The sequence below is a fragment of the Macrotis lagotis genome, chromosome 1 (assembly GCF_037893015.1).
Source record: "Macrotis lagotis isolate mMagLag1 chromosome 1, bilby.v1.9.chrom.fasta, whole genome shotgun sequence".
Taxonomy (NCBI): domain Eukaryota; kingdom Metazoa; phylum Chordata; class Mammalia; order Peramelemorphia; family Peramelidae; genus Macrotis; species Macrotis lagotis.
In genome coordinates, this window is record NC_133658.1 from 919,037,204 (window position 1) to 919,045,039 (window position 7,836).

At 46.7% G+C, this 7,836-nt stretch overlaps 1 long non-coding RNA gene across 2 annotated transcripts; it reads right to left on the reverse strand.

Moving 5' to 3' along the window:
• Window positions 1–505: 505 nt before the first annotated feature.
• LOC141509994 (uncharacterized) lies at window positions 506–6,356 on the reverse strand. 2 transcript variants are annotated; one of them, XR_012474749.1, is made up of 4 exons: window positions 5,787–6,356; window positions 3,590–3,863; window positions 2,376–2,473; window positions 506–1,270 (listed from the first exon to the last, which is right to left on the reverse strand). It is a non-coding gene; the product is annotated as an uncharacterized LOC141509994 (long non-coding RNA). The 2 variants fall into 2 exon arrangements; XR_012474748.1 differs by lacking the exon at window positions 5,787–6,356 and adding an exon at window positions 4,971–5,760.
• Window positions 6,357–7,836: the final 1,480 nt, after the last annotated feature.

Sequence of the window (7,836 nt, forward strand, 5' to 3'; positions counted from 1 at the left end):
GTATAAGAAGTGGATAATTTGGAACTTATTGAAGGAGAATTTCTGAGTGATCATGGTAGAAGGAGTCTGAAAATAGCTAAAGGGAAAATGGATAGATGGAAACAGGGACAGACAAATATGGAGACAAAGAGACACAGCAAGTCATGCAGAGATATGCAAAAGTCTCCTTCCTCTCATACAACAAATCAAGGGTTTGATCTATGAGAGACTAAGGAAAATTACATTTCCTTTAGGAATTTTGGGAACCATCGCAAGGCTTGTGCAGATGAGATTGGAAGATTAAAAGACTCGCAGTAACAGTAAGTCTGTCCAATTATCCTGGAGGAAGGAGAGTTCCAGGGGGTACTTAGGTATGCCAAGGGTGATTCAGGCCTACCCTGAGCTAGTACAATTGTCAGGGGAGACTTGGACTTGCCTGGGCAATGTGAAATAAAAAAAAAGGTTAAACATCCAAGGGAAATGCCAAAAGAAGCTCAGAGTCGAGTCTCTCCTTACATTTCATGAGATGAACATTTATTAATGAACCACAACACTTTGAGGAAGACAAGACACAAACTGATATTTAAGAGTCTGGATCTTCAAAATATCAACTGTCCCCTCGGGAGACCAGCTGTGACCTCAGGAATGTATCATTCTGGATCCTGGAGAGAAGATTGATAGAGGGCCTTTAGGACAAATGGAGTGAGCTGAATACCCTGACTATCCAGTCTTGTTATCCCAGGCCTCCAAAGCTGGAAACTGAGTACACCTGCATTGAGTTCACTCTTCCATCAGTGACTCCTCATGAACAAAACCAAGTTTGTCCTTGGTCAGAAATCAATGTTGGAGGGAATTTGTAGTCAAGCTCAGTGAGGATGCAGTTGGATTGCAAAATTCTGGGCACCTGTAGGGAGAGGAGGAGGGCATAGGATAGGGGAGGAAGGAGGTCACTCAGGAATGATCTGGGAGTTTCCTCTACTCAAAAGGGACATGACAAGAAAGGGAATTCTGCAAGGAGAAGCTAAGTCTTCTTACCTCCTAGAGTTGTCTCCCTGAGGTGACTGGTAGGGAGAGATGGAAATGGAATGTTAGAATGAATCTCTCAGGAGGAAATTAAGGTTCCTTTCTCATTTCCTTGTTCCTGAAAACCCCATGGGACTTCGCTCTCTTTCCACACTCACCCATAGGCATAGATCCATGATAGAAGAATTCCAGGATGAGGAGGCAGTGAAGGAGGAAGAAGAAGGCAACACAGCTGAAGGTCACAATGAGGGTGTGACTCTCCCTGCACCTAGGAGGATGGAGAGAGTAGAATCATCCTAAGTCATATACTGTGGTGACCCTCCCTTTTCTCCTTAAATTGCCCCTGGACGTTCTCATCTAATCTCCATCCACAGGCACCAAGGTCCCCAGGATTCCACAGTGTGGCACAAACGTTGTTCAGAATGGCCTTATTCTTTGGTTCAAAATACAGCTAAGGGGACTTGCAGAATTATGAAGGGAAGGCCCCTCTCCCAGCTTATAGCCTTGGTATCAATAGTCCTGAACTGAGGACAGTGTCAAAGACTCGATTGTCTTTTGGGCAAAGTCTCTTGGGCAGAACAAAGACTGATTTCATTTCCTTCTAGCAGCTGAGGGATGGAGTGGTCTTTGCCCTCTCCAATGGTCCTGTGGGCTTCTTCCTCTGACCTCTCACTCTAAGCTGCAAAGGGTCACTGCATTGTGTCCAGGATTTTCCATTGGCACTGAGCTGGTAGGAGCATGTGTAATTTTCTGAGTGTTTGGGGATGACATGAGTGTGGAAGCACAAGTACCATCATGGGATCTCAATTTCTTGTTAGGATTATTTCATCTTCTTCCTTGTAGTAAATAAATTTGCTATTCCATGAGGGCCCATAGCACAGGAAGGTTACATCATCCCCTGAGGACATTTTTGGGCCAGTCCAGGCTAAGAGAGAAGGTTTGGGAAGTTCATCTAGTAGTTCAAACAGAAACCAGAGGTTAGCAAAGGTCCCTTAAGGTAGGAAAGAGGAGGTGAGGAAACAAGAACTTTGAGGTCTTGGGAAAAAAACTCCCTGTCTATCAGCTTTAATTAGCTTAGACTCTTTGCTCATTCCTTGCCCAAAATCTCCTTCCCTGCTCTTTGGGTCCCCTAGAAATAGGGAGGTGTTGCTTTCTTCCATCTTTGTCTTTTGAGCTTGGAGAAATCCTTGAGCTGACCCATCTTGCCTCCATTGCTCTCACCTTCCTTAGGTACCCTCATCACTTGGCTTAACCCCTATCTCATAAGTCAAAAGATCCCAGAACAATTGACACTCCTAGATTTCCAGATATGACTCCCAGTCTTGTGTCCCTATGCTATACTTTAGGCCCTGGGGACTGGGACACACTCTCACCTGTCACCCAGATCTCTAGGACATCACTGGCCTCAGACCCCTGGTATGGAGCCATCCTCCCATAGTAGACACAGTTGTAGTTGCCAGCATCCTGGACCCTTACAGAGAGAAGAGAGAAGTCAGCCAAGATCCCTACTGGTCTCTGACTCTGCAGGGGCTGAGGGGACCCCACCTTCAGCAGAAAGAATGTCACCCTCCAGAGTGATGACCAAAGGTGCCCTGGAGAATCACATGGGCTCCACCACAGGACCTGGGAAGGTGGAGAGAGAAGGTCTGGGGAGAGATCCTGTGAGAGGAAGAACATGGGGCTGGGAGTCAGGACATCTGGGTCAAGTACCTACTCTGCCTCTAAGCCCCTGTGTGATCTTGGTCCATTGACTGGGCCTGTTTGATTCTCAGTCTGGTTCTCTACTTCTTGTCTATCTCTTTATTGACTGCATTTGGGGGTTGCTTGGTAGAAAGTGGCTCATCATTTCTTTCCCCAGTTCATTGTACAAATGAGGAAACTGAGGCAAATAGGGAAAAGTGACTTGTTGAGAGTCACATAGTTAGTGATAGTCAGAAGCCAGATTTGACCTCAAGATAAGTCTTCCTGACTCTAGATCCCTTGGCTGCCCATGAGCCTCAGTTGAAACTTCTGTCAATGAAGGGTTTGACCAGAACATCACTGGAACTTTTCTAACTGTAGCTACTGGGAAGTTTAAGAGATCAACATTTTGGGGAGCTCGTTCAGTCTCTGGTCTGATGCCTCCGATGATGCCCAGGAGGAAAGATCACGATCCCTCACTCTTCACCTGGGTGATCAGAGGCCGGCCCAGGGCTTGGCCCAAACCAGGACACAGATCCTGGTCCAGGATGGAGAAGAGTCACATTCATCTCTAGGCTCCATCACTTACTTGCTGTGTGACTCTGGACATGTCCTTTCTCTCAGGTTTCCCTTTGCTCATTCATAAGGGAAGGTTTGGTCACAGGAACCACCAAGGCCCCTTCTGCTTCTAGATTTCTGTGACTCTTCTCTTCAACTCCCCCCCCCCCCCCACCTATCTTCTTAGGATTCTAAACCAGAATAAAAATGCCTCATATCTTCAAAGATCCTAGAATTGTTTCAGGACCTAGGACAGAGCTGACCCTGTAGACACTATGTGAGGCCCCTGCTTGGGCAGAGTACTGAGGTTATATTCCAAGGTAATCTGGGGCCCCTACATTCTCCTTACCTGCCACCACCAGCTCCAGGACATCACTGGACTCTGATCTTTCACCAGAGCTTGTCCTTTTCCTGTAGGCACAGCTGTAGCTCCCAGTATCCTCAGGTCTCACAGATGGGAGGAGGAAGCTGGTCCAGAGATCTGCTGAGGTCTGGTTCTGTAAGGGCTCCTGTGTCCTGGTTTTCCACAGAAGGAAAGTCACATTTCCCAGGGTAGACAGTTTGGGCCTTAAGCACCAGAGAGTGATGTTGGCCCCTGGGGTCATCATGAGGCCAGATTGGTCCTGATGGGAAAGGTGTGCCACAAGTCAAGGTCACATGTTGTTTCTAGACCCAACCCTCTAACCCTTCAGTGAGAGGGGAAATAGCAATCTTGTCTCTGTTCTCAATTTCTTCTCTGGGACTTGTCATAAGCTGGGAACAGCCCCACTATCCTGGACCCACCTCTGAGTCTATGTAGAACAGGAGAGGGTTCCAGGTATTTCTCCTGTCTCCCCAAAACTATTCCTGCAGAATTCTCAGGGTTTCATACTGTTACTCTAACCCTGCAACTATCTCTGTGGGGTTGAATTCAGTGACTTGGGGATTCCCATCACCCATCACAAAGCACAGTCAACTTCAGGGTCTTGCTTGGACTTGACCATTGGTAGGGGGCTGTCTTCTTGTAGTAAACACAACTGTAGCTCCCAGAGTCCTCCATCCTTACAGATAGATGGGAGAAATCAGCCTGGGGCCCTCTGGGGTTCTGTATCTGCAAGGTCTCTAGGCTCTTGGCCTCCAGCAGAGAATAATTGAAGTCCTCAGGGGGGACTTGGAGTGGGATTTGGCACCAGATGGTCACTGTTAAGCCTGGGGGTATTGGGGAGATAGGTGAGGCTATAGTGGAGGAAATGGGGAAGGCTCCTGGGAACAGAGGAAGGAAGAAAGTTAGGGAGCTGATGTCTGCCCTTAATCCCCTCAGATCATTCCATAAAACAGAACTGAAGAGGGGGAAGATGATTTGTGGCTCCCTGGTCAGACTCCTTGTGCCTACCTAGTGGCCTGCTCAAGCCTGAGCTCCCTGGGCCTCCTCAGAAAGATAGTCTGGCTCTGGAAATTTCTTAGGTCAGAGAGTGGAGGGAGAAGAAGGGACTTGGGAAGGAGAGGGCCCCCCTCTTCCCCCGCCAGTCTTTCTCCTCATACTAGAGGACCTGCTCTGCCCCTACAGCCTGAACCTTCTCGGCAAGGCTGGATCCTAAAGCAGCATCACTGGCTAATTCAGACCTTGCTCTTACAGTTGGGGGGATTAGAAAGAGACCCTATTTCTAAATCCAGGATCCCCTCACTTTTATGTGATGCTAGATCCCTGTCCTGCCACCCCCTGCTCATTCCACAGTGAAGTCTGAGCATACCTGGGGTGTCCCTTTGTTGCCAGGAACTGGAGGGGGGGAATCTCCCTTGGAGCAATTCTGCAAGGAATCAAATTTTCTGGGATCCTCTTGCTCTCCCTGAACACACATATCAGGTGCCTCATGTCAGTGATGGGGGAGCCCCAAACATTTAGAGAAGACTCCACTACTGTTGCCTCAGGGAGCTCACAGTGCCAAGGATCACAGGGGTTTGAGTTCAAATGACCCCATTGGATAATGCAGCCATGAGTTTCATGTTATTGAAGAGAAATTCAAGGTCTAAGTTGGATGCTGCCAGTGTGTGCCTGAGAGAAGACTGGAAATGTTGATTTAGGTTCAGCTTTCTCACTAGAAGCTGCTGGACTCTTGTCTCCAAGGCTGCTGTGAATCCTCTAAAGGAGGAGGAGCCTGACTCTCCTGGCAAGGTCACCTGGGGATAAGATCCCTGGGTTTGGAGAGAGGAGATAGGGGTTCAAATCCTGTCCTTGACATCAATGAACTTGTTGACCTGCTCTAGACACCCTTTCCTCCTCTCTAGCCCACAGTCTCCCATCTCTAAAAGAGAAGTCATGGCCTATGTGCTCTCCTTCTCGGAGAGGTATCAAGGGGATTTTATCTAAGAACCTTCTCTTTGCCCCCCAAATTGAATATAAGTACAGGGGCTTCCCAAAGATGAGAGGTGAAGGCAGCAAAATAGGCAGCTTGTAAAGCCAGGGATTTTACCCTGCTTGTTGCCAAGTTTCTGGAGAGGGATCTGGGGCTCATCTCAGGACTGGCCTCCTTCCCACCAGGGAGGGTCATATCCCAGCACCCCCTTACCTGTCACCACCAGGTCCAGGAGCTCATTGAGCTCTGACCACCAAGGACCCTGCCCAGAGCAGCAGCTGTAGCTCCCCACATCTCTCCAGTCTTCCATGCTCCAGAGCACAAATTCTTCCAACTCCTAGGATGACTTCCTCTCCTGTCTGAGCTCTCCATATTTCTGTACTTGGATTCTGCCACTCTCCATCTGGCCCTGCCACCTGGGTCACATCTGCCCCCTTAGGAACCACAGGACCTGGTACAGCCCAGAGAGTAGGCCTGGGAATGGTGTCTGAATACAAAAAGAGGCAGATTCCTAGGGATTTCTCTACCTTCCTTATCTTCATCACCATCATATTGTGAAGACCCGTCCTGAGTTACCCCATGCATTCATGCCAATGCCCATGGCTTCCCTCTCTGCTCATTCTAGGAGTAGATTTTTTTTATTGATTTGGAATAAGGAAAGGAAAGCATTGTTGAGGACAGGACTCACTTGGTTCCCTAGGTGTCCAGTCCAGACAAAGCCCTGAAAGAGAAGATTAGGGTTCAGATGGCTCCCCTCCAACCCACATTGACCCCTCCCCAGCTTTTACCAAAGCCCTTGAGCATCTAATTCTGCATCAGAATATGAAAGAAGAGCCCTTTGATGAAACACTTGGGTCCTCCAATCCCCAAGAAGGGTCTGCTTCCTCCTTAGGCTTCCTCTCTTACCTTCAATGTCATCCAAGCAAAGGCCTAGTCTCATTACCATCCCTTCCCAGATCTGACTCTGGAGACTCACCAATGGAGATCAAAAATGTAACTGTGGGTACCATGGTGGTTCTGCAGCTCTGTTCTGGCTGTTTGGTCTCAACTGTGCAGAGTGGAAAAAGTAGGCAGGCCAGGCACTGGCCCAGGATGTGGTGACCAGCTCTTTTGATCTACACTCCTAAACTTAGGCCCCATAATATACAATCCTATACTGATGAAAGCAGGACCCTGTTCCTTCGAGGTTGAGCTCTGAGAGGATCAGTGAGTCTTAAGGTTGATGAAACCTGGCAAGAACTATGAGTTGGAATATGGGTATCAGTGGCTACCAGGACCCAAAATACTGAGACTTGCCTGGAATAGACTAGACCAGTCAAAAGATATGAACAGGCAATATTCAAATGAAGAACTTAAAGATAAACATAATCCAATGGAAAAATGCTCCAAATCATTATTGATTAGAAAAAATGCAAATTAAAACAACAATGAGGAATCATCTCACACCAATTAGATTGTTCAAGATGAGGAAAAAAGAGAAGATGACCAATGCTGAAGGGGTTGTGGGAGGATTGGGACATTGATGCATTGCTGCAGAATTGTGAATGAATCCAACCTTTCTGATGAGCAATATAGAACTATGCTCAATGAGCAAAGAAACTGTTCATACCCTTTCACCCAACAATTCCAATTCTAAGTCTATATCCAAAGAAAATTATAAAAAATGGGAAAAGTCCTACATGTTCCAAAGTATTCTTAACAGCTCTTTTTGTAATGGCAAAGAATTGGAAATTGAAGAGATGCCCATCAATTAGGGAATGGCCAAACAAGTATGGTACATGAATACTAAGGAATATTACTGCTCTATAAGTAAAATAATAAATGGCCACATTCTAGAGAAGCATGGAATGACTTACAGGATCTGATGCTGAGCAAAGGGAGCAGAACCAAGAGAACAATGTACACATTAATAACAGTGTGAGATGATCAGCCTTGATGGCAATTCAGAGTCAGTCAAGAATATTTGACTGACTATGGACAATGCTATCCCCATCCACAGGAAGAATAACAAAACCAAACTAAACACACATACACACACACACACACACATACACACACACAAACACACACACAAACATGAACTGTTCAGAATCTGATGACCACTTTATAAAAATTATCTCATGTATCTCTTTCCCTTAATCCTAATTCCTTGTGCCAAAAATTACTAAATTGTAAACATATTTACCCAAATATGTATGTATGATGCTAACCTGACTGATCATTGATGGGGGCAAGAGATGGGAAGGGAGGATGGAAAGAAATT